Source organism: Haliotis rubra, unplaced genomic scaffold (genome assembly GCF_003918875.1).
Source record: "Haliotis rubra isolate DU_JTF1 unplaced genomic scaffold, ASM391887v1 Scf639, whole genome shotgun sequence".
Classification (NCBI taxonomy): domain Eukaryota; kingdom Metazoa; phylum Mollusca; class Gastropoda; order Lepetellida; family Haliotidae; genus Haliotis; species Haliotis rubra.
This window is the reverse complement of record NW_025767345.1, coordinates 144,705-172,500: the sequence shown is the minus strand read 5'-3', so window position 1 is coordinate 172,500 and position 27,796 is coordinate 144,705. Positions and strand designations below refer to the sequence as shown.

The following is a 27,796-nucleotide window of genomic DNA, read 5'->3' as shown; positions in this document are numbered from 1 at the left end:
CAGATTTAACATTTCTTATAATTGGCATTGAAATTATGAACAAACATAAGAAAAATTAAGATAAAATAAACAGCAAACAAGTGTCACATGTCACATATAACAACTTCAGTCAAAGTCATTGTGAAATATACAGTCGGACACTATTAATTTTTTAATACATCTCTTTTATCTTCTATAAGAGGTGGGGCGGTGGGGTAGCCTAGTAGTTAAGGCGTTCGCCCCTCACGCTGAAGATCCGGGTTCGATTCCCCACATGGGTACAATGTGTGAATTCCCATTTCTGGTGTCCCCCTCCGTGATATTGCTGGAATATTGCTAAAAGTGGCATAATACTAAACTCACTCACTCTATAAGACGTATTTACAAGTTCGTATGTAAACTAACTATATATAATTTTGATTGTAACAAATAAACCCATTTAAATTGAAAAGGAGCCCAAGTGAGATCAGAGATTCCTGAACCTGGGAAATCTAGACTTGCTTCATGTAGGGCTTTAGCATTGTAGGGAGGGCTAGGCAGTAGGGAAAATAATGTGGTTCAGGGGCTGTGAGACAGACTACATTGCAGGGAGGGCTACGTAGTAGGGAAAATAATGTGGTTCAGGGACTGTGAGACAGACTACATTGCAGGGAGGGCTTGGCAGTAGGGGAAATAATGTGGTTCAGGGACTGTGAGACAGACTACATTGTAGGGAGGGCTACGTAGTAGGGAAAATAATGTGGTTCAGGGGCTGTGAGACAGACTACATTGCAGGGAGGGCTAGGCAGTAGGGAACATAATGTGGTTCAGGGACTGTGAGACAGACTACATTGCAGGGAGGGCTAGGCAGAAGGAAAATAATGTGGTTCAGGGACTGTGAGACAGACTACATTGCAGGGAGGGCTACGTAGTAGGGAAAATAATGTGGTTCAGGGACTGTGAGACAGGCTACATTGTAGGAGGGCTAGGTAGTAGGGAAAATAATGTGGTTCAGGGACTGTGAGACAGACTACATTGCAGGGAGGGCTACGTAGTAGGGAAAATAATGTCGTTCAGGGACTGTGAGACAGGCTACATTGTAGGAGGGCTAGGTAGTAGGGAAAATAATGTGGTTCAGGGACTGTGAGACAGGCTACATTGCAGGGAGGGCTAGGCAGTAGGGGAAAATAATGTGGTTCAGGGACTGTGAGACAGACTACATTGCAGGGAGGGCTAGGTAGTAGGGAAAATAATGTGGTTCAGGGGCTGTGAGACAGACTACATTGCAGGGAGGGCTAGGCAGTAGGGAAAATAATGGGGTTCAGGGACTGTGAGACAGACTACATTGTAGGGAGGGCTAGGCAGTAGGGAAAATAATGTGGTTCAGGGGCTGTGAGACAGACTACATTGCAGGGAGGGCTAGGCAGAAGGAAAATAATGTGGTTCAGGGACTGTGAGACAGACTACATTGTAGCGAGGGCTAGGCAGTAGGGAAAATAATGTGGTTCAGAGACTGTGAGACAGACTATATTGCAGGGAGGGCTAGGCTGTAGGGAAAATATTGTGGTTCAGGGACTGTGAGACAGACTACATTGCCGGGAGGGCTAGGTAGTAGGGAAAATAATGTGGTTCAGGGACTGTGAGACAGACTACATTGCAGGGAGGGCTACGTAGTAGGGAAAATAATGTGGTTCAGGGACTGTGAGACAGGCTACATTGTAGGAGGGCTAGGTAGTAGGGAAAATAATGTGGTTCAGGGACTGAGACAGACTACATTGCAGGGAGGGCTAGACAGTAGGGAAAATAATGTGGTTCAGGGACTGTGAGACAGACTACATTGTAGGAGGGCTAGGTAGTAGGGAAAATAATGTGGTTCAGGGACTGAGACAGACTACATTGCAGGGAGGGCTAGACAGTAGGGAAAATAATGTGGTTCAGGGACTGTGAGACAGACTACATTGCAGGGAGGGCTAGGCAGTAGGGAAAATAATATGGTTCAGGGACTGTGAGACAGACTACATTGCAGGGAGGGCTAGACAGTAAGGAAAATAATGTGGTTCAGGGACTGTGAGACAGACTACATTGCAGGGAGGGCTAGGCAGTAGGGAAAATAATGTGGTTCAGGGACTGTGAGACAGACTTGCTCGTATGGTGAAGAGGGAAAAATTTTATGGACAGACCACATCTCATAGCAATGGATGAGAAGAAGTTTTCTCTCCATAAATATTGTTCCTCTTCACCTTACAAGCTTGTAAAAATTATGTTTACATTGTACACTACGTTTATGACACTCATGCCCAAATAATTATATACATTTGATACCTGCATGCAGTGTGCGAAATAGCCACTGGCCTGCTAGCCTGTGGCTAGAAAAAATTCAGTCGGGCGAGTAAATTTCCAGAGTCACTGGTCCAACTGGCTTGTGAATTTTCATGGGTTAATTTTGTAAATATATCACTCTCTTGAACTTGATAAGTTATAATACTCTTTTAAATCATGCAGAATTATGGCCTGATAAAAATGTTTATCATATTAACAGTTTAATGATGAAATCCCTGTCATGCCAACAATATCTTATTCTCATCTATTTTTGTAACATTTTGCTTAGTTTCAACATTCGAGCTAGTGAATTTTTTTTGTGGGCTAGTAACTTTCAGGCAAAGCAAGCCCGACTGGCAAGCAAAATTTGGAAACTATTTGGAAACTATTTCGCACACTGCCTGCATGGACCCTAGCTGGATTTACACCATCCCTTCATATGTTAAAATTATGACAAATTTTGCCATAGATATTCAAGACACACATATTCTATGATTGAAAACGTGGTAGAAATAAACGCAAGTTTCAGACTTTGATGGAACCGTCTAACACAGGGATAGAACTGATAACAGTGTTCACAAATAGCGTCAGACCGTCTGACAAATCCGGCAGATTCGCCAACAGTCCAACAGAAGTGTACAACCCGCCGGCCCCAGTGTCTGACTGTATATTTCACAATGACTTTGACTGAAGTTGTTATATGTGACATGTGACACTTGTTTGCTGTTTATAAATCTTATGTTTGTTAATAATTTCAATGCCAATTATAAGAAATGTTAAATCTGAAATGTGTGTTTAACTTTATTCTATGGGTCCTGTGAATTTTCAATGGGTCAGACAGACATTTGAAACTTACAGGACCCAATGTCCTGTTACTTTGAAACAACATTCGTGAACGCTGTCAGATAATCCTTGAATCCTGCCTTGATCAGGAGAAATCTGGGAACCAAGGATTTTGGAACGCTGAAGTGACACAAATCTGCACAGAAAGTCAGGGTGTCTGAGATGCCCACACCCCTACAGTCTCAAATGAACTCACCCACTGCCCTTCAAAATGGATGCGCAGTGTGTGATCGGAATACTTGCTACATAAAATTCTCATTCGCCCACCCAGTGATAATACATACAGTAACACTTATTCTACAGAGTGAGTGAGTGAGTGAGTGAGTGAGTGTGGCATTACTACTTTTAGCAATATTCCAGCAACATCACAGCAAGGGATACGAGAAATGGGCTTCACACATTGTACCATGTGGGGAATTGAACCCGGGTCATTGGTGTGACAAGCAAACGCTTTAACCATCAGGCTACCCCACTGCCCTGAGTGAGTGAGTATGGTTTTATACTGCTTTTAGCTATATTCTAGGAATATCATGGCAGATTTATTCTACAGAAAATCAACTAATAGACTCAAAAGTTTGGGGACAAACTGGATACTTGTATAGTCAGGGAATACATACAATCATAGAAAATTCCAGGGATTTTGTCTAATACCGCTCGCTCGGTGAATATACATCTTATACCACATGTCCCTGACCTACTCGTGACCTTGACCTCTTTGTAGCTATACCTTAACCTGCACTGTGTAACTGAAGTGATGGATGTAACATCGCTGAGGCACATGTTTAGTCTCAGACTACATACTTTCGATAGAAAAATTTAAAAGGAACCGTGGGGGTTGGACTTTCCTGATAAGATCTAGACTTGCTTCATTTAGGGATTTGGTATTTGAGATAGGGATGGGCAGAAGGGAAATAGATGAGGATCAGTAATTTGAGATTGACTGACAGATGAGTGACAGGTAGTCCGTCCTACAGACCCGGAGACAAATATACTGAGGGGAAAAAATAAGGGATCACATGAAAGCACATTATTCCTTTATTTTTTTCCCAGGTTCAACACAAGCTTTGTATCGAACATCTTGTTGAAGAAACTTGGAAACAAAGAAGGGAATAATTAGGAGATAAACATCATGTGTTGGCCAATTTCCGGGTGTTATTGAGTATTTGAAGCACAGGAATTCATTTGGAACCGACGGCGTCAGCTGGAGGTTTCAAATGAAATATTCCCGTGCTTCAAATACTCAATAACACCCAGAAATTGGCAAACACATGATGTTTATCGACATTGTAAACACAAAAGTAAACCGAAAGGTCCACACACGTTTTTTGTGTCTGCTCTCATTGACATCGAGTACAGGTACAGCAGTGAAATGTCATCAGCCGGCCGTTTCGGCTGTCTCCCATGGTAGCATCTGGAACTGCTCATTTGTGACGTCATTCAGACTTTACGTCACAATATGATTTTAATGACGTCATCACAGCTGACGACGTAACAATACAATGGTGTGAGCAATGTTTGTATGTATTAATACGCAGAGAATTTCCGGGAATCAAATACCATTTCATCACGTTTTTCAACCAATCAGGTTAAAGAACACAGTGACTTTTGGTTTACAATGTGCTTTTACGTGATCCCTTATGTTTTTCCTTCAGTATATAACCCAGAAAGCCCATACAACTCGAGAACATATAGCAAGTCGAGATTTCCACATATATTTTTTTTCTGTAAAATATGTTCATTTCCGTTGTTTGTTTGTTTTCTTAACGCCACAATATCCGCAATATTCAATAATCGAGTCTGGACCAGACAATCAAGTGATCAATATCATGAGCATCAGCATCGATCTACGCAATTAGGATACTATGACATGTGTCAACCAAGAATTCGCCTCTTACGACAAGCATGGGTTACTGAAAGTTCATTCTAACCCGGACCTTCACGGGTTCCTGTTTATGAAACCACCATTCTGACTTTAACTCAAGTGAGCATCATTCTGCACCAACCAACACATGCCATGTCTAAGGCTGTACATATACTTTACAATGTTCCCATCCCCTGCCAACCCTGAATCTTCAGTCCGACATGAAAAAATAAACTTTTTTAATATCAATTTTCCCACCAGTGTGGAAATTTATGCCATGCACACTCTTAAACCCTCCCATATCAACTTCAGGGCTCAATTTAAGAGATGTTAACCTACTTGCACCAGGTGCAACCTAAGATGAAAACTTAGTTGCACCAGCCAAATTCCAGTTGCACTGCTTGTATTGCAATATGTAGATTCAATTATTTAGATTCAGAAGTTTACCCACTCTAAAATTGACTTGCACCTGGTGCAAGTTTGACTAATAACTAGGTCGCACTTGTTAATATTGGGTTGCACCAGTGCAAGTAACAAAGCACTAAATCAAGCCCTTTGATCTTTGGGTACCTACATTTATGAAAAGATCGTCTGTAGAGTGAAGTGACCCTGTCTGCATTATATCTACATTTAAATAGTAAACTTTAGAAATTATGGATGAATTATTTTATTCTGTTAGTCGCCTCTTACGAGAATCATGGAGTTGCTGACGACCAATTCTAGCCCAGATCTTCATGGGTTGTTCATTTCAGAGACTAGATGTTTTAGGCTATGGTATTTGAGATAGGGATGGGCAGAAGGGAAATAGATGAAGATCAGTGATTTAGATTGATTGACAGTTGAGTGACAGGTATGGCAGTGCAGTGTTTGGCGGGCGGCTCGTTACCACACCTGTATACAGCATGCAACATCCCCCCATAGCTAGTGAAGTCAGGGGGCTGTTACAGCCATAGCATGACAATATTGATATTAGTGCTTTTGTTGTTCTCGCGAGCCGGATATAGTCTTATCAGCCTTTCATGCTTCATTGATTCCGATCCATTTGACAACATTCATTTAATACTCATGGCCTCGAAACGTACTGTTTTTTTCTCTGAATGATCGGCCAATCATTTATTTTTAAGATTCTTTATTTTTAACATATCCAGCATGTTTAATGAACAGACACCACCATCATCATGAGACTTTAACAATGGATTGAATGGATCATCATCATCAGACTAAAAGAATGGATTGAATGAATCATCATCATCATCATCATCATCATCATCATCATCATCATCATCATCAGACTGAAACGAAATGCATTGAAGGGGCCCGTACACAGATGTTGTCAACAGTTTGCTTAAAAAAATATAAAATGCAAAATCATTAATATAGTACCATCTGTCTCTCAATTTTGAATATTTTGGATGAAAATTAAAACCATCCTCACTCTCGTCCTGGAGACGTCCATGTTGCATCTCATCACTGCTAGGATCAGGAAATACTAACGGAAATACGCTATTATTTTAACAAATGCTGCAATTATTGCACAACAAATCCGTTTCGCAAAAGCACTTAACAGAAACCCTCAAAAAGAAAAAAAATCCATAACGATTATTATCATAAACCCATTCACAAAAAGAGAGATACAAAATTGATTTCCTGCTAAAAAGAATATTGAATATCTCCGAAATCGGAATATCTTGTGAGGAACCGGTCTAATTATGTTCAGGAAGACAGTGAGCAGAAAACCTTCCCCACTGGACATAATGGACTGGTCCAAGCTCTGCCCCTGTCTGTGACTGTGATGCAGAGAGGGACAATCAGCTCACTCACAGAACGGTCAGTCTGGATGTAGCACTCACAGATCACACATCCTGTCATACGGAACTATTCCTGGTTGGATTCAATATGGGAATTGTACCCCAGTGTTCTGGCCACAGCTCCAAGGCAGTTAGCAACAGAGCTTGGTAAGTCCATATGTTGTCTCGTTATAGCGCTGCAGGCGGTATACAGTTCCTGGTGTATAGAGAGGGAGGATTCCTGGTCTTGGCTGGACCTTGAGTGGAGGTTTGCGTGGGCTTGTGGTATAATCGGCAAGCAAATGTTGGAAATTGTTTATTTAGGTTTGGTGTAATAACGAGGATGTCAATATCACGATTTTCATGTATTGGTATGGTTGGCACGGGTCAAAGACGGCTTCTCCCAAGAATCTCACACAACATGACATGTTCTATCTTCCCCCAACTTCCTGGTGGAATATTCTCCAGCAACAATTCTGAGCAGGATTCCATTCACATTTCACAGTTTTAACACAGTACCAAACATGCTGTTGGCTAGACATCGCTGCTTGGTTGTGCTGCGTACATTTGCAAGTAACGAACACAGAGCATGTACTCGTGGATAGTAATAACAAGATGTAATGGTAGACCAGCTTCCTCCTTCAGAACAGTGGAATATCGAAATCTCATGTAATTTCAGGTCTCAAAACAAGGCTAAGTTAGATTGTGTGTTTGACACCATACTTGACAATAGCTTGAATACTGCAGTCTGTGAATAAGCTGGACTATACAATCCAGTGGTTAATACCGTGAGCGAAGTCACGGATCCACTTTGTACCCACTGTGTGAGTGAGTGAGCCGGTGAGCGATGGAGTGTGTGAGTGAGTGAGTGACCGAGCAATGGAGTGAGTGACTGAGCAATGGAGTGAGTGAGTGATCGAGTAATGGAGTGAGTGAATTAATTAATATCTCACATCACACTGGCAATATTTCAGCAACTTTGAGCAACTGTCTCAGCTGGATATTGGCGCTATACAAATGTTAGTATACTAATAATAATGAGAGAGTGAGTGAGTTTAGTTTTACGCCGCACTCAGCAATATTCCAGCTACATGGTGACGGTCTGTAATTAATCGAGTCTGTACCAAACAATCCAGTGATCAACAGCATGAGCATCGATCTCATATCATGATGAAATCAATACATGGAAACAGTATGAAAATTGAGAAAATTACAGTAATGTTGAACATACAAGGGGTCTTCTTGTTATATGGAAGACATTATGACGCCATCTTGGTTATAGTTTGTAAAGGTCAATACAAATTGGTTCTTTTTGCAGAATCTTGCAGTTATGTATTATGATAAAGGATGATTTGTAAAAATAATTTTCTATCGTGAATATATTTTATACACAATGCTATATTGTAACGGTTGTCGGTCCTTTCATATCTGTGGGTGAGGTGAGGTGAGGTGAGGTGAGGTGAGGTGAAATTGGGTTTAACGTCGTGCTTGAGAATATTTCGCTCATATGACGACGTGCATGCCTGTGTATGTGTATGTGTGGCTGCTTGTACTAGCCCAGACTGAAGCTGATTTTATAGTGCTAGCCCACTGAGATACCATGCCGCAGTGAAGCATGAATACCCCACTCAGACACATTATACTGACTCCGAGCCAACCAGTCCTTGTTGTACCCATTAACCCATTCACCGCAGGCCGAATAATCGGCCACAACGTTATGAGTCCCAGACACCGGAGGCCGCTTAAGAGGTCAGGCAGTAGTCACGTCAAAATGAGACATAATTTTAGGAACCTACCTGACTTATGATTCATATATTAAATCTATCACATTTCACAATGTCTGAAAACACTTACTAAATTTCAATTGATCATATATTATCAGCAGAATTAAAATTATAAACTATTTTTCGCAATGTTATTGAAAACAACGATTCTCGGACACATGCTTCGGCAGCAGGTCCACAATAACATTGTCAAAGGGCAAAGTAACGATGTTTCGAGGAATTCATTAAATAAATTGAATAAACTAATGAATAAAATCAACAACATTCATAAAAGTTGTCAAACGTACATATAAAATTACTATTTCCATCTTTTTGTGCGATCATGTAATGTAAGTCAAGTCACTGACAAATGACATCTCGGCTCTCGCCGCCTCAATCTTCACGCTCGGACAAGATGTTTAATGCGAAAATATATACATGAAGCATTTTTGTCACAGGTCATAACCTAGCACGATACGTCCAATAAGTTCCATAATTTACGTATAGGTAGCGATTTCTTGCTTAATATGTTCAGAATAGCATTATTTTACCCAAAACTTTCGTCTAAATCGAAAAGGTTTCGTTTACGAGGACGGTATCCATTGCCGTAATATGATTTGCTGCCTTAGGTCATGTGTCTGATTTTGACCAATCACGATCCTTATAGCAGACTGTGGCGAAAAAGCGTCATTAGAAACCAATCTTTATCCAATAAAATCGCTTCTTACAGGGTCTCTGGGAACTCGGTGTCATGACAGTAAATGCCTCTGGTTGACTGGTGTTGAAAGAGTTAATGCCGAGCGCCAGACAGGGACCAACAAGTACCATATTTTAACGTCTTTTGGTATGACGCGGTCGGGGATCGAACCCGCGACCTTCCGCTCTCCGGGCGGACGCTCTACCACTACACCACGGAGGCGGATCTCATATCTTTGGTATATGATACAGTAGATGAGTCTACCATGTTGGGTAAAAAACCCATTGGAAACCGAGGAGTCTAAGTGTTAAGGCTACATGGTATGACCAGTATATCGCAGTACCTCTTTCAGTTGAGTTCAGTTGAGTTCAGTTGAGTTGGGTTTTATGCCGCATCAGCGTTATCTCAGCCATATAGCGACGAGACCAAGTCTGCATACATGGACATTTTAAGCACAAAGCTTAGATGAGTTTTTTTAAACATATATTCATTACAATATCATTTACAAACAAAAAATGTCATAGCACCAAGTTAAAAAACAAGTAATCCATCATACACACTCAGGGCTTGATTTAAGAGAGGTTAACCTACTTGCACCAGGTGCAACCTAAGATAACAACCTAGTTGCACCAGCCAAATTCCAGTTGCACTGCCTTTATTGTAATATGTAATGAAAGAAATATCCTCTTGAATTATGTACATATTTCATTCAGAAGTTTACCCACTAAAAACTTGACTTGCACCTGGTGCAAGTTAGACTAATAACTAAGTTGCACTTTGAATATTCGGTTGCACCAGTGCAAGTAACAAAGCACTAAATCGAGCCCTGACACTACATAGTTACAATTTAAGATACGAATTTTCTTTTTTTTTTTTGTATTCTTTTAACCATAACATAAGAAAGACTTGTGGTTAGCCTTATGCAGAACACCATGTTCATTCTCAAAAAACTTGTTAATCAATATCGAGCGATTAAAAGTTGCCAAAGTCGTCTGCTTCATTTTCGCCCACCAACAAAACGACAGAGAGGCTACGTAACTCTGTTGCCAGAGCACTGCAGCGAACCGGACGTGACCTCATGTGAGGAAGGATTTTCAGTTAGTTGTATATAAAATGTATGACAAGCTCATCATTTTGCTGATTTCTCGATGTCAACAAAGACATGCTGAATCGTTGCATTGCCGTCAATTGCTTCCATGGGTTGGGTGATGGGTGCCACCATGCACAGATTTCCACCGAACCCTAAATGGTTTATGTTTGTGAGTGCAAAGCGAGCGTTGTAGAAGCCTGTAGTATATAATACATTGGATGGCCCGACCGTATCTTGCTCCCAACATAAAAAATGCTATTTAGATTTGCTTTCATCGAGTTAAAAAATCAAAACTACTTACTAGTTGTAGTAAATGATTGATGACCAAATTGAATTAACTTAAGCAATCATGTTGCTCAAAGCGAGGCTCTTTTCCTCATTCTCAACATGTCACAAGTCATCGGTCCGTCTGTGATATGAATCCCTATTATCATAATTGTTTCGTCTGACTTTCATTGTCTACGATTCGTTGCTTCCTGCATGGGATTTTTTGTTTTCAAGATTCAGGGATGTGTTTTTGTTAATTATTTCTTAAACCTAACACCAGAAATTCACAACGGAATAGTTACCAGGCCAGGCCACGAGTACACACAAGGAATTGCTGGGCAAAAATGTATATTACTGCTTGCTCCAGGACCATAAGAGCGTTTGTGCTGCTGCACGTTACTCTTCTTCAGCATGTGGCTGTCATGTGTACTTGCCACAAAGTTAGTTCAAAACAAGGCAAAACTGTCAATTCTAGCACAATTACATGGCAGGGCTTGATTTAAGAGATGTTAACCTACTTGCACCAGGTGCAACCTAAGACAAAAACCTAGTTGCACCAGCCAAATTCAAGTTGCACTGCTTTTATTGGAATATGCAATGTAAGAAATATGGTATTGAATTATTTAGATTTTATTGAGAGTTTACCCACTGAAAACTTAAGTTGCACCAGGTGCAACTTCAGCTAATAGTTAGATTGCACTTTGTAATATTGGGTTGCACCAGTGCAAGTAACAAAGTACTAAATCGAGCCCTGCATAGTATCAAGTTCGTTTGTGTTGCTGCGCGTTACTCTTCTTCAGCATGTGGCTGTCATGTGTACTCCCTTGTAATCTCGCCACAAAGTTAGTATACGAGGCAAAACAGTCAATTCTAGCACAATTACATGGTATCATTGCATCTGGTGCATACAACAACCACTATTGATATTGCCATAGAATATTGCATCTGAAAAATATTCACTATAGTACAGCCATGCCTCGACTACAACAAGTGGCGTCAGGATCATGAGTCACATAATAGCTTCAGATGTGTCAATATTCTGTCACCGATAAGTGTTTCTAATTTGTGCTATACTGCCTTTCCTTTGTTCAATCTTGGCAGGTGGTAGTTTGAAGTTGTCAAATATTTCTTCTTTCCCTGATATTGAAAGGACGTCCTTACCATATATTGAGTTGCCCCATTTTTGACGTAGAGCTGGCAGCCAGCTGCATCAACTGATTATACTCGACACAAATGCAATCACAACATATATTCGTCACATATGGTGTCATATAATCAGTGTATTGATGTATGCTTCCATATCATGTGTCTTTCACAATCAGATTTTGAGAAAATTGACATTCTCGTAGGCATTCAAATTGGTCTGCCACCTGTTTTGTTTTTGGGCATAAATACATACTGTAAAGATAGCTATTTTCGAGTGGGATTAATTTTGGCGATTTTAGAGCAAAAAGATTGTGCGTCAATAATCATACAAAGCGAAATATTCATGGCCAAGTGTCTGACATTTAGGAGCCTTCGCTAACCACATTTGTAATGCTGTCCTGATTCCAGAATTCAGAAGGTGAGATATTGAAATTTAATTATATATACACCACGAACTGAAACAAAGATATGAAATGCAGCTAATCAACGATTTGACCATGTGAACAACACATGTTTATAAACAACAAACACTGCTTTATGACAAAGAAGAAGGAAAGTTGTGGAAAACATGTTAATTTCAACCTACGCGTACGTCATGCCATGGCTTACAGAAAAGATTTAAGTGTTTCTGATGGACCGATCATGGGGAGAGAATGCAGAGGGAAAAGGGCTTCACTTTAACGGACCAGTTATCATTACATGTGGCATTTTGTAACATTACACAATGATATTAAGGTATGTAGCAGTTGACCAAGGCTTCTAGTCTGTCTCACAGTCCCTGAACCATATTATTTCCCTACTGCCTAGCCCTCCCTGCAATGTAGTCTGTCTCACAGTCCCTGAACCACATTATTTTCCCTACTGCCTAGCCCTCCCTGCAATGTAGTCTGTCTCACAGTCCCTGAACCACATTATTTTCCCTACTGCCTAGCCCTCCCTGCAATGTAGTCTGTCTCACAGTCCCTGAACCACATTATTTTCCCTACTGCCTAGCCCTCCCTGCAATGTAGTCTGTCTCACAGTCCCTGAACCACATTATTTTCCCTACTGCCAAGCCCTCCCTGCAATGTAGTCTGTCTCACAGTCCCTGAACCACATTATTTTCCCTACTGCCTAGCCCTCCCTGCAATGTAGTCTGTCTCACAGTCCCTGAACCACATTATTTTCCCTACTGCCTAGCACCCCCTGTAATGTAGTCTGTCTCACAGTCCCTGAACCACATTATTTTCCCTACAGCCTAGCCCTCCCTACAATGTAGTCTGTCTCACAGTCCCTGAACCACATTATTTTCCCTACTGCCAAGCCCTCTCTGCAGTGATATTAAAGCCCTAAATAAAGCAAGAATCTGAATCTCTGGTCTCCCTAGGGCTCCTTTTCAATTTAAATGGGCTTGTTTGTTACTATCAAAATTATATATATTCAGAGACTAAGCATTAGTCTACAGGGCTTGCTGCCGACCAAGCTTCTCACTGTCACCATCACTGTCCTGGACTACACAGACTCAGTATCCCACTGACTTGGTGTTTGGGAACAGTGAACTACAGAGTGAACATGAATGACAGGGCCCCAGATAAGGGCCGTATCGGCGTATGTACGGATAAAAAATATGCACGATACGGAAGGAAATAATTTAGAAAACGTAGCAGATACGCACCACGACAATGGTGTACGGTCTTAGAATCATTTACAGACGTATTTATCTGAAAAAGAATTGTTTTATTGTTTATTGACCTGTTTACACAAGACTAGCAATGTTGTGGTGCATACATGAAAGGAAACACAGGACTACTGATACTCCAGTAAATTCCATTCAGTACTGTAAATGTACTCTAACTTTTTTCCATACTCCTGTAATGAAAAAATCAAGAGTATGTACTCCTCATGTTGAAAAATTATCTGGAGCCCTGTGAACGATGTGACTTTAATATGATCTGGCCTGACAGCATGATATCATGATAAATGATACAGATGTGTTCCATGTAAATGTGACATTTATGAACATGAATGAATATTTGAACTTCGTTGTTCCTTATGATTCACCCCACCTGCATTTTTTTGTTTTGTGACTGTGTTCTTTTGCAAGAGCTCCATGTAAAGGCTTTTGATTTCGTTTTGATATCTAAAATAATATTATCCTTTAAAAAATCTTCCAAAACTGGCAAAGTAAATACCAAAATTCAAAATCATAACTAAACAATTTATTAAATAAAAACACACAAAAAAACTTTTAAAAAAACTACCATAAATATAAAATTATTTACAGGACAATAGCCAAATTGCAAACAGGCCATACAACACAAAATTGGTGCTCCAGAGTTTACCGGACTCACCTAAAACTACAAACACTTCTAAGCTCACTAAATAACACCCAATCCTTCAAAGCCTTAGGTACAGTTCTTATCAAAACTGGCTTTCAGTTCCTATATAATTTCAGATAGAGTCAGTTAGTGTTCACTTAAAAAATGCAAAAACAAAACATAAACTAAACAAAACAAGTAACAACTGAACCATCCAGTAGTTCATCCCCGACAACTTCTTCCAAATTTCCAAATTCAAAATGCATACAATTTTAAGTATGCAACCTTAATGCCTTTCATCAAATTCAACTGAAACTTGGTCCTGTGTTACACACATGGTACCTGCGTGTCCTACTACACTCGCGGTACATACACTACCAACAACATAGAAAGGTGCTCCAGACAGGACTCACACGCGTTGCACACCCGTTGCACATCCATGTAAAACAGGACTCAAACGCGTTGCACACCTCTTGCACACCCGTGACTGACACGGGACTCAAATGCGTTACACACCCCTAGCACACCCGTGATTTACACGGGACTCAAACGCGTTGCACTCCCATTGCACACCCATGTGACACGGGACTGAAACATGTTGCACACCCATTGCACACACGTGTGACACGGGACTCAAACGCGTTGCACACCTATTGCACACCCATGACTGACACGGGACAGAAACATGTTGCACACCCATTGCACACCCATGTGACATGGGACTCAAACGCGTTGCACACCCGTTGACATGGGACTCAAACGCGTTGCACCCCCGTTGCACATCTGGTCACATGCGTGTTACACGCGTTCTGCACGCACTCAAGGGGAATGAACTTTTAGGCTGTAGTATAAGCTCTGTTGGAGGTGTAGTGCTGTACTACCAGTGAAGACATTGACTCTGCTATCTCCAGGCTGATAAGTAACGGTCCCGGTCAATGTGTTAATGAAGGAGTAATATTGGATGACCGGTGTTGTGTAACACTGTACACATGTGCTTTATTATACCAGCTGATTACATCCTGATGAAACTTGCCTTCATCTCCACCACAATAAGTCAGATTACTGAACATCGCTCTGTCTGACACCAATCCTTCAACCTGTGGGGTTTCATATCCTCAGCGTAATGAGCTGATCCAGAAGCCCACAAAGCCGGAAAACCTACCCATAGCAAGAGAAAACCTACCTATAGCTCAAGAGAAAACCTACCTATAGCAAGAGAAAACCTACCTATAGCAAGAAAACTGACTGAGTTTAGCAAGAGAAAACCACCTGTAGCAGAGGAAACCTACCACATTGTGCCTACCTGTGCAAGAGAAACCTACCTAACCACTAGAAAACCTGTATAGCAAGAGAAACCTACCTATAGCAAGAGAAAACCTACCTATAGCAAGAGAAAACCTACCTATAGCAAGAGAAAACCTACCTATAGCAAGAGAAAACCTACCCATAGCAAGAGAGAAACCTACCTATAGCAAGAGAAAACCTACCTGTAGCAAGAGAAAACCTACCTATAGCAAGAGAAAACCTACCTGTAGCAAGAGAAAACCTACCTGTAGCAAGAGAAAACCTACCTATAGCAAGAGAAAACCTACCTGAAAGAGAAAAACCTACCCGTAGCAAGAGAAAACCTACCTGCCTAGCAAGAAAAACCTACCTATAGCAAGAGAAAACCTACCTGTAGCAAGAGAAAAACCTACCTATAGCAAGAGAAAACCTACCTATAGCAAGAAAACCTACCAGCAAGAGAAAACCCTACCCATGGCAAGAGAAACCTACCTATAGCAAGGAAACCTACCCAAGAGAAAAACCACCCATAGGCAGAAAACCTACCCATAGCAAGAGATCTAGAAACCTACCGTGAGAGAAAACCTACCCATAGCAAGATCTAGAAAACCTACCGTGGCAAGAAAAAACCACCGTGGCAGAAAAACCTACCTATAGCATCTAAGGAAGAAAAACCTACCCATAGCAAGAGATCTAGAAAACCTACCCGTAGCAAGAGAAAACCTACCTATAGCAAGAGGAAACCTTCCTATAGCAAGAGAAAACCTACCTGTAGCAAGAGAAGTTTTTAAAAATTATCATTGAAACTATTACTTATCACCTTCGAGACTTGTGCAAGTCTACAGTTGGGTAAATTGGGTCTGAACTAAGACTTTCCCTCCAGAGAGTTTAATCATCGAAGCATCCGACGACAGTACCGAATCTTTATGCGGTGCCCGGCCCACAAATAGCCATTATCAATATAGGGTTGGTTCAAGTGCACAGCAGGAAAGCAGAATAAATAACTCCTAATTCAAATTCGCAGCCATTGCTGAAACATTGGAGTGCATGCAGGCAGTAAACATTATTCATCGACAAATAATGGCAGAAAATGGATTTCCTCTGTGACATTGACAAAGACCTCAAAACTGTGGGGTTAATGTGTCCAACACTGAAGGGTTAACGTCAAATATGCTTGTGTAACAAGTGACCCCACTGCCTGACCTTCCGTTGCCGGTGTTGGGGGACTTTGTCACTGGTATTGGGCCATATTGATCTGATGGATCCCGCCGTACTGAACATCAGTCAGCTATCCCCGGGGAACCTCTCATTCATGTACCTGATACCTTGTAACTGGTCAGCTATCCCCGTCAACTATCCCCATCCTGTAACTGGTCAACTATCCCCGTCAATTATCCCCGTCCTGTAACTGGTCAACTATCCCCCCCCTGTAACTAGTCAACTATCCCCATCCTGTAACTAGTCAACTATCCCCCTCCTGTAACTAGTCAACTATCCCCATCCTGTAACTAGTCAACTATCCCCATCCTGTAACTAGTCAACTATCCCCATCCTGTAACTAGTCAACTATCCCCATCCTGTAACTAGTCAACTATCCCCATCACCTATCCCCCTCCTGTAACTGGTCAACTATCCCCTCCCCTCCTGTAACTAGTCAACTATCTCCATCCCGTAACTTCGTCAACTATCCCCATCCTGTAACTGGTCAACTATCCCCATCCTGTAACTAGTCAACTATCCCCTTCCTGTAACTGGTCAACTATCCCCCTCCTGTAACTGGTCAACTATCCCAATCCTGTAACTAGTCAACTATCCCCTTCCTGTAACTGGTCAACTATCCCCATCCTGTTACTAGTCAACTATCCCCATCCTGTAACTAGTCAACTATCCCCATCCTGTAACTAGTCAACTATCCCCATCCTGTAACTAGTCAACTATCCCCATCCTGTAACTGGTCAACTATCCCCCTCCTGTAACTGGTCAGCTATCTATGTTGTTCAACTGGTCTGCTATCTCATGTCCTGTAACTGGGGCACTCAGATAACCGTGTATTATTATACTACAGTCAGAACTGAATACATCTACATACACCTGCCACAACGGGTCCTAAATACTGGGTTCTGTACAATGTAATGTTATTGTATGTGATGAGATGACCTGAGCTGACTACACCAAACAGAATATAACTAGATACAGACTAACAGCTAGTCTCTGAAATGAACATATTTTACAGAAAAAAAAGTTTTTAAATTGAAATATAATGCAATAAAAAGGAACCCAGAGAAGTTCTTCATTTCCATAGTCATACACACCCTGAAACAAATATACACAATGTAGCCCATGTAAGTCTAGAATAAGTGTTGACAGCCACAGTTGGTCTCCTTTTCATTGTCTTTCATTTTAATTTAAAAACTTTTTTTCCCTGTAAAATATGTTCATTTCAGAGACTAGCTGTTAGTCTAGGTGTGAAACTGTGGCTGTCTATACTTGCCACACATTCTAGACTTGCTTGGGCTACATTGTGTATATTTGTTTCAGAGTTGGATATACATCAGTATGTCATGTATAGGTAAGGCAGTAGTATATCGTGTATAGGTAAGGCAGTAGTATATCGTGTATAGGTAAGGCAGTAGTATATCGTGTATAGGTAAGGCAGTAGTATATCGTGTATAGGTAAGGCAGTAGTATATCGTGTATAGGTAAGGCAGTAGTATATCGTGTATAGGTAAGGCAGTAGTATATCGTGTATAGGTAAGGCAGTAGTATATCGTGTATAGGTAAGGCAGTAGTATATCGTGTATAGGTAAGGCAGTAGTATATCGTGTATAGGTAGGGCAGTAGTATATCGTGTATAGGTAAGGCAGTAGTATATCGTGTATGGGTAAGGCAGTAGTATATCATGTATAGGTAAGGCAGTAGTATATTGTGTATAGGTAAGGCAGTAGTATATCATGTATAGGTAAGGCAGTAGTATATCGTGTATAGGTAAGGCAGTAGTATATCGTGTATAGGTAAGGCAGTAGTATATCGTGTATAGGTAAGGCAGTAGTATATCGTGTATAGGTAAGGCAGTAGTATATCGTGTATAGGTAAGGCAGTAGTATATCGTGTATAGGTAAGGCAGTAGTATATCATGTATATGTGGTGTTGCTGTATAACGTAAGTAGGAAATATACTAGTGTACTATTGCTTGCTTCTAAAATAGCATCACCGTGATATTGCTGGAATATTGCTAAAAACGGCGTAAAACCCAACTCACTCACTCACTCTTAAGTAGCATACCATTATTATAACCTAGTACACAATGTCTCGTTAACATACCCTACTAGTAAAGCATGTCTCGGTTTACAAGTATACAAATATACCAATATTATTTTTGTCCCTAATATACTAAAATAGTGTAGGTAAATTTACAATGTATGCTATCAGATCATCTGATAGTTTTCTCTGGTGCTCGTTTGTGCCTGGAGGTAGATGAGTCCAAAATTAAATTTCTGATAGGAATCCAGCTGTTATCATCAGTACTACCCCGGCTGGTGATCTGTTTAGTAGATAACCCTGCAGACTGCTGAGCTGCAGATACTGCCGTTCCTGTCACCGTGTACCTCTCAGAGCCTGATACACATTACAATGTCACAATGGATGCCAGCACAGATTACATTCAGGCCATCTTGTCTAATTACTGGCCGTTATGTGTGTCCACACTATAGGAAGTAGCGGGCATGGCACCGCTGGCTCACCAACCCATGATGCTGTCACTGTACTTGCTGCTTCTACTCAGCCCAGACGGGGAAACCAGCAGTTGTAGGCAGTAAGTTAGTTAATAATCAGGCGGGCGTGGATTGTAGACTGACATTTACTGTTATATCCCAGTGTGATACATGTTATATATCCCTGGGTCGATTTGCTACATTTACTGTTATATCTCAGTGTTGATGTGCTACATTTACTGTTATATCTCAGTGCTGATGTGCTACATTTACTGTTATATCTGTGTTGATGTGCTACATTTACTGTTATATCTCAGTGTTGATGTGCTACATTTACTGTTATATCTCAGTGTTGATGTGCTACATTTACTGTTATATCTCAGTGTTGATGTGCTACATTTACTGTTATATCTCAGTGTTGATGTGCTACATTTACTCTCAGTGTTGATGTGCTACATTTACTGTTATATCTCAGTGTTGTTTGGCAACATTTACTGTTATATCTCAGTGTTGATGTGCTACATTTACTGTTATATCTCAGTGTTGTTTGGCAACATTTACTGTTATATCTCAGTGTTGATGTGCTACATTTACTGTTATATCTCAGTGTTGTTTGGCAACATTTACTGTTATATCTCAGTGTTGATGTGCTACATTTACTGTTATATCTCAGTGTTGTTTGGCAACATTTACTGTTATATCTCAGTGTTGATGTGCAACATTTACTGTTATATCTCAGTGTTGTTTGGCAACATTTACTGTTATATCTCAGTGTTGTTTGGCAACATTTACTGTTATATATCCCAGCACTGATGAGCAACATTCACGGTTATATATCCCAGTGTTGTCGTGCAACATTTTCTGTTATTTTCCACACTGTTGTTGTGCAACAATAACTGTTATATTTCCCAGTGTTGATGAGCAACATTTACTTTTATCAATCCCAGAGTTAAACTTAATGTGCCAACCTCACAATTATATATCCCAACAATGATGTGGTACATTTACTGTTATATTTTATAGTGGTGGCTGTCCACATTCAATGTTATAGATGAGTTAACATTTTACATCCCATCAGCATTATTTCAGGCATGAAGCAACAAGACGAAGTCTTTTAAGTTTCATATAAGTACAAAGTTTAAAGGGCTTTCTTGAAATACATATTTCTTCATTAAGTAATATGTACAGTGCACATACCACAGTGATTACACAATACCACAGTGTTGATGTGCAAGTCTTACTGTCACTTGTCACATGTTTGGAGTGAGTGAGAGTGAATTTGGATTAATGCCATTATTAGAATATTCATATCTACCACCATTATTTATCGTAGAATGTTTCTACTTTTTAGACAAATGGCTAACATTACCTACAATCGCTAGCAGCTGAAGAGATGGTATAAATCCAGCTAGGGAACGATACAAGAAGCGGATGTATAATAAGTCCCCACGGCCCCTAGTATGGTGGCCTAACTTTTGGTGCTTTCAATCTCTTGCCAATGTTTATCTCGTGTCACAACACTCAACATATCTCTGACACCACTTCTTATCCCATACAGTGATTATAAACCTGTCATTAGACTTACTGTACTAGGAAAGTGTAATCCCAAATATAACATATGTTACTGTCATTAGACGTTACATATGGGATCTATTGCAAACGAAGTTGTACATCCACGTACGTGTCAATAAACTATATAAAATAAAACTATTGGTTATACATACTTGGTTGTCAGTCCAGACTTGAGGTCATTATATGAGGTTGTGATATTGGCCATTCAAGACATTCAAAGATGTGACTTTAAATCATAACGCACTCACTCACTCACTCTATCAGCAAGACACATGGTCAGGGGAAACAACGCTCTACCGTACAATGATAGGCTTCGGATATGCCCAACTCTGTGGATTGCTTTGCGTCAGTCAACAGGTGCCCCTTTCTAGCGATGTTTGTGCTACAGTAGTCTGTCTCTCAATCCCTGAACCACATTAGTTTCACCTCTGCATAGTCCTTTCTGCTTTGCATAGTCCTTTCTGCAATGCTAAAGCCCTATATGAAGCAAGTCTAGATTTCCCCAGGTTCTGTATCTTCCATCTCACTGGGCTCCTTTTCAACTTAAAAGGAATTGTTTGTTTCTATCAAAATTTATATATTCCGAGACTAAATGTTAGTCTTGTGCTACATTCACTTACACACATAAGTTCACTTGTGGCCTAGTTAAACATGCAATAATATTGAAGTTAAGCGAGCTGTGACCACAACTCACGCCAATGAGACAGTGGACATGGAACACGGCTAAGTACAACTGAAGGGATCGGTTTCGTGCTAGGTCATCACGACTTTGGTCAGGGGACACAATTTGCTGGGTCACTGTGATGTAATGCAGGATGCAGTGTTCAGACTGTGGTATACGACACACGGTAAGTGTCCCTCTACCGAAGTTGTGATGACCCAGCAGGAAATGCTGGCTTCCTCACCTCCTCTGACAGAGTGTGACTACCGGTCAGGGCCCCGTTTCACAAAGCTCTCGTAGCGCTACCACTAGCGTAAGTCAATGTTATAGTATTGGAGGTAGGAATGTTACGAGGAAATTTGCGAGATCTTAGGCTTACGAGAGCTTTGTGAAACAGGACCCAGGTCGTCAGTGACCAGGACTGAAATCTGTGTAAAGGATTGACAGTGTCTGAAACACTCTCGAGCGTGAGAGACTTGTCTCTGGCCATCAACAATGAGAGAACATATGGAGGTCCCTCTCTCCCCCTCCCCCTCCCCAACTCCCAACAAAATACTTCCTTCAAGAAACCTCACCGACTCCCAACAAAATACTTCCTCCTCAAATCACGCCACGTCCCACCCAGCCTACTATCACACAACGTGCGTCTCAAGGCTCCTCGTCCCCTACTAAATGTTGTCCCCATCAGCCGGATCATCCCATGGACAAACAGCCCTGTGAGGCCCAAGGTTTGTGTGTAAATATTGTGTGTAAATATTGTGTGATGGTGCTCAGCAGCCAGTGTTTAACACAGATACTGTTGTAAGCAGCCAAATCGCTTGTTGAACTTTTCCCATCCTTTACTCTTCATGCCATCACTTCCAATAAACTGGTGCCTGCATCAACCCATCTTCTCTAACAAGTCAGAGGCGGTGGGGTAGCCTAGTGGATAAGGCGTCCACTTATCACACCAAAGACCTGGGTTTGATTCCCCACATGGGTACAATGCATCAAGCCCATTTTTGGTGTCACCTGCTGTGATATTCAGACTACATTGCAGGGAGGGCTAGGCAGTACGGAAAATAATGTGGTTCAGGGAGTGTGAGACAGCTACATTGCAGGTAGGTAGGGAAAAATAATGTGGTTCAGGGACTGTGAGACTGTACATTGAGACAGACTAGGAAACACTAATGTGGTTCAGGGACTGTGAGACAGGGAGGGCTAGGTAGTAGTAGGGAAACAGACTAATGCAGGTTCAGGGACTGGTTCAGGGACTGTGAGACAGACTACACAGGGAGGGCTGCAGGGAGGTGGTTCAGGGACTGTGAGGGGAGGGCTAGTAGGGAAAATAATGTGGTTCAGGGACTGTGAGACAGACTACATTAGGGAAAATAATGGGGTTCAGGGAGTGGCTAGGCAGTAGGTAGGGGGAAAATAATGTGGTTCATTGTAGGGGGACTGTGAGACAGACTACATTGCAGAGGGCTAGGCAGTAGGGGAAATAATGCTTCAGGTAGTACACTGCAGGGAAAGGGAAAATAGGGGTTCAGGGACTTGAGACAGACTTGCACTAGGCTGAAGGTAAAATAATGTGGTTGTGAGACAGACTACATTGTGGCTAGGTAGTAGGGAAAAGGGCTTGTTTCACCGTGCGTGTTGTGTGTATTGTGTGTGTGGCCTCCTGACTGCAGTGAATGGTTAATGAGCCGTGATTGGATATCGATAAACACCGATTAAATTTTACATAATTCATGGCAGAGATGAAGAGGATCACTTTGGTTGTTGGTGTCCTGATCTGATCAATAATCAGTGAGATGTAGCATCGGCATCAACTACACATCCACATCAACATACCAACAGCATCAACAGAACATCAGCATCATCCATGCATACTCTTGGGAATATCGGTGTGTCTCACACCAAGAATAGAATTCATTTCGTGCAAAAAACATGAAGAGATTGGCGTTCTGAGGAAATTGTTCTAATAATCATCACATTTGCGATTACTTTCTCGAATTAAAGCAGTTTCTGACTTGAAATGTTTGGTATTACCAAACTGGAAAAGTCAATAAGATTCTCACACATATTTTAATGCTGAGCAAATTATTCAGGTTGTATATTACAGAGCAATCCAGATGCTGATGGGCAGATATAAAGGGAGGGACACCTGAGACAGACAATGCAAACGTGGCAGACAGACACACCCTTATTTCCTGACAGTTTGTGTGCACAGACAGGCAGACAGACACAGAGAGACACAGACAGACACTGAGAGACAAACACAGAGAGACAGACAGGCAGACAGACAGACACAGAGAGAGACAGGCACAGACAGATGCAGACAGAGAGACAGACACAAACACAGAGAGGCAGACACACATAGAGACAGACACAGACACAGAGACAGACAGACACAGAGACAGACACATAGACACAGATGAGACACAGACAGACAGACACAGACAGACAGACACAGACGAGAGAGACAGACACACAGAGAGACAGACTCAGACAGACAGACAGACACAGACACACAGACACAAAGAGACAGACACAGAGACAGACAGGCAGACAGACAGACACAGACACAGAGAGACAGACACAGACACAGAGAGACAGACACAGACACAGAGAGACAGACACAGAGACACAGAGAGACACACAGGCAGATAAACAGACACAGACACAGAGAGAGACAGACACAGACACAGATACAGAGAGACACAGGCAGATAGACAGACACAGACACACAGACACACAGACAAACACAAATAGGGCACACAGACAGACACAGACACAGAGAGACAGACACAGACACAGAGAGACAGAGAGACAGACACAGACAGGCACACAGACAGATAGACAGACACAGACAGGCACAGAGACAGATAGACAGACACAGAGAGACAGACAGACACAGACAGGCACACAGGCAGATAGACAGACACAGACAGGCACACAGACAGATAGACAGACACAGACAGACAGACACAGACAGACAGACACAGACACAGAGACAGACACAGACACAGAGAGACAGACATATAGATACAGACACAGACACACAGACAAACACAAAATAGGGCACACAGACAGATAGACAGTCAGACAGACAGACAGATACAGACAGACAGACACAGACAGACAGAGACCAACAGACCGACAGACACATGACTAGAGACAAACATGCAGACAGACAGACAGACACATGGCATGTATTTTATATTTGCGAAACATATTCTGTGTACAGAAGGAAATACATCAAGAAATATTTCAGCATTCATCCTACCATTAATATATTTGTTTCACTGATAAATAGCCATAACAGTGGTGTAATAAGGGAAGTGTGTCTATCTTTGTACCAGGAAAATAACAAAATTTTGCGATAATGTAAATGCACATTTTGTAAATAATTGTGATAAAATTTGTATTTTGGGCCAATGGCCTTTTATTGAAATAGACAGTCTGTCTGTCTGTCTATGTCTGTCTATACCCAATTTGAACAGACACAAATTCTGGATAAGCGTGATGTGATGTGATGATGATGATGATGATGATGATGATGATGATGATGATGATTAATGCTGTGTTCTATAATATCTGGGGTAATGATTGTCTGAGAGAGATATACACCTGGGCATTTATTTGAGGAAACACAGAACCCCCAACCCAATTAGCTCTGACCTTGAACATGGTGCTTGGTTTGATCTGATTGGCTGTGATTTCTATCACATTAGATTAGCGTCATTCCAACACAACTCTGCTTGTCTTCCAGCTTCAACTTCATCATCTGTCTCCATCAAACAGCTAATGATTCGCCCATAATCTTGGGAGATTTAATCACGGCCATCTAAACACATTGTCACACATCCTAGACCCTCTCTGGAAATATATTATTTGAATGCAGACGAAACACATCCATTTTGATTAAAATGGTGTCTAAAACGTGGAAGTAAGGGAATTTTATTGATTTTTTGGTCATTTTGATAATACAAAAAAATTCAATTGCTTTAAATCCAGAAAACCATTGACAAAGAGGTGATCATCAGAACAATTTCCTCAAAACACCAATTTCTTCATGATTCTTGCATTAAAATTTTAATGAAAATCCATTGCTGACAAAGAGGGGCTCAGATAACTTTGATCAGTGTAACATTTTCCTGTACTGAAATTTTGAAGGACCACATGTTTTTCATGATGTGGTTTGTCATTCATCGATCACTAAATGTATTAATGTATTTGAAAAATCACAGCCTTGTCTCGACTGGATATAAATAGGAACAGTGTAGTTTTTAGCCAATCGAAAAATATCGTTGCATGGGTACTACCTAGGAATGTGTCAAATCGTGTTTATAAAAGAAACTTAACAAGTATTTAACGAAATAGATTTCCAAAATCTGAATAAATAGAAACATTTATGTTTGTACGATACGCTTGAAATCTTATATTGTGTATGCAGGATGAGGCATACCATTCTGTATCCCTGGAATGCCGCCAAAATCTTTAGAAACATACTCAGGATCAGTCCAGTCTGTAACAGATCAGAACAGTCATACTGTTGTATAAGATGCGTTTGATTGCGTTATCTAAGATTTGGTTTGTTGTTTTACGCTGCACTGCAATATCCCAGCCATATGGCGACGGTCTGTAAATAATCGAGTCTGGACCAGACAATCCAGTGATCAACAGCATGAGCATTGATCTAGGCAATTGGGATACGATGCCATGTGTCAACCAAGTCAGCGAGCCTGACCACCCGATCCCGTTAGTCGCCTCTTACGACAAGCATGGGTTACTGAATGAAGACCAATTCTAACCCCGAGTCCAGAAATTGTTGAACGGGAACAACTACATACTGTTTCGATTTTGTGATGCAGAATATGGACTCGTCCGATGTTGAGGGAACTGGGTACGTTTCAGTATTTTGATTAGGTTAAGAGTACATATCTGTATACAGAAACGTACCTGGGGTACATATCTGCAGTACCAGTGCCAACAACGACCCCTTCAGCCTCAGTTTGTTGTAGGGTACTGGGTCGTTTCTGAATTTTTATCTTGTTTTGGGTACTTATAAAAAAAATAGTTGAGATTGTAAATAGTTTCGAGACTATCTCGTCGATCACGAGAGTATGCGTGATCTCGTTGATCACGAGAGTATGCGAGAGGAGGCTATATTTGTTTCGAGTCAGTGCGCCGTGGAAGTGTAACCACGTGCGAGATTGGAGAGGAAAGAAGAATTTTAAATACGAGAATTGTGTTGTCTATCAATAGCAACTGATTCAGGACAGCCATCGTCCAAATATTTCTGAAGACCAAAAACTATGTAGGCAAGCCATGTGTGACTTAATTGTAATTATTTATATGATGCTAATCTGCAGTCTTAATCGTTATCCTTGTCAGCGAACCTGTACCACTCTGTCACTTTCATTAGTTACTGTGTATGACATTTATAGCCAACTTCTTCGTCAATATCGCTTCGTCTTAATCATGAGCTAGTTCAGTCGACACAACTATGAATTAACAGTAGTGTTGGGAATTGGTTAAAATCTCACAATTGATGATTGGTTCATTCCAACAGATCAATCATCGAAAAAAATTGGTTAGCGAGATTATCAAACTCTCCTGCTTATGTTTGTTGATGCACCAAAAATATAGAAAAAGCATGTAGTTCTTTTGGTTCTTTGTGGCCAATTGCACAAAATGCATTTACTAATTTCACATCTTTAAAGGATGACTAGTATGTTAGGAACATAAATTTTCTGGAATCTTTAAGCTAAATTCAATCATGACTTGGATAGAGCTTGTTACTTTCAAATTGTAACAGACATTTTGAAAAATGTTGTTACTGCAAACAGGTGTTCCAAAATTGTTTGTGTTCGATTATGAGAAAACATGATCGATTGCTTGGTTGTTTAGTCATTGCGACCAGTCTTCGATTATTTCAATTAATCGGACCACCACCAGTTAACAGTACATATATGTGTTCAGAAACGTACCTGGCGTACCTGTGCCGACAACGACCCCATCAGCATGTATTACATGTTTCTGACTTTTGTATTGTTTAACCAATACTCAACACTGAAATTCATCCACTGGAGGTGTGTGGTCCTGTGCATAGAGCTCAGATCACAAATCAGTTCAAGTTAAGCAACGTTGGGCGCTGAGAGTCCTTGGATGGGTGACCGTGTGTGACAGCTTGACTCCTTAATAGTTTCTAGGACTTCAGTCCTGCCCCCCAAACAAAGTGCATGATATACATGTGGTTTCATCTTAGGTAAATAATTCACCCAGCAGAAAATGGGTACCCGGTGGGATAAGTCATGTAACCATTAGCCTTCTAGCACTTCACAGGCGGCTTGGGTTATCTGGGGTAATAATAATCAGATTATTTGGGCGCTTTGAGCATGCATTGTGCGTGGAGAAATGCGCATGATAAATGGACTGTTATTATTGTTATTCATTAATGTTTCTCTTTGAAACTGATTATCTAAATAGCAGATATCCATTATCTTCAGACCTTCCATAAATACAAAATGACGACAATTATGTATTCTGAGTAACA

The 27,796-nt window shown here is 41.0% G+C and overlaps 2 protein-coding genes across 2 annotated transcripts in view; one reads left to right on the top strand and one right to left on the bottom strand.

Annotated features, from left to right (window-relative positions):
• The window catches only part of LOC124256764 (WD repeat-containing protein 49-like), a 152,569-nt gene that overhangs the window by 25,660 nt on the left and 99,113 nt on the right, over window positions 1–27,796 (bottom strand). The window lies entirely within an intron of this gene.
• Window positions 6,747–27,796, top strand: part of LOC124256765 — a 57,040-nt gene continuing 35,990 nt past the window's right edge. Inside the window, exon 1 of the mRNA XM_046690730.1 lies at window positions 6,747–6,936. The gene's annotated coding sequence lies outside the window, so the exon portion shown is untranslated. The remainder of the gene's footprint in view (window positions 6,937–27,796) is intronic.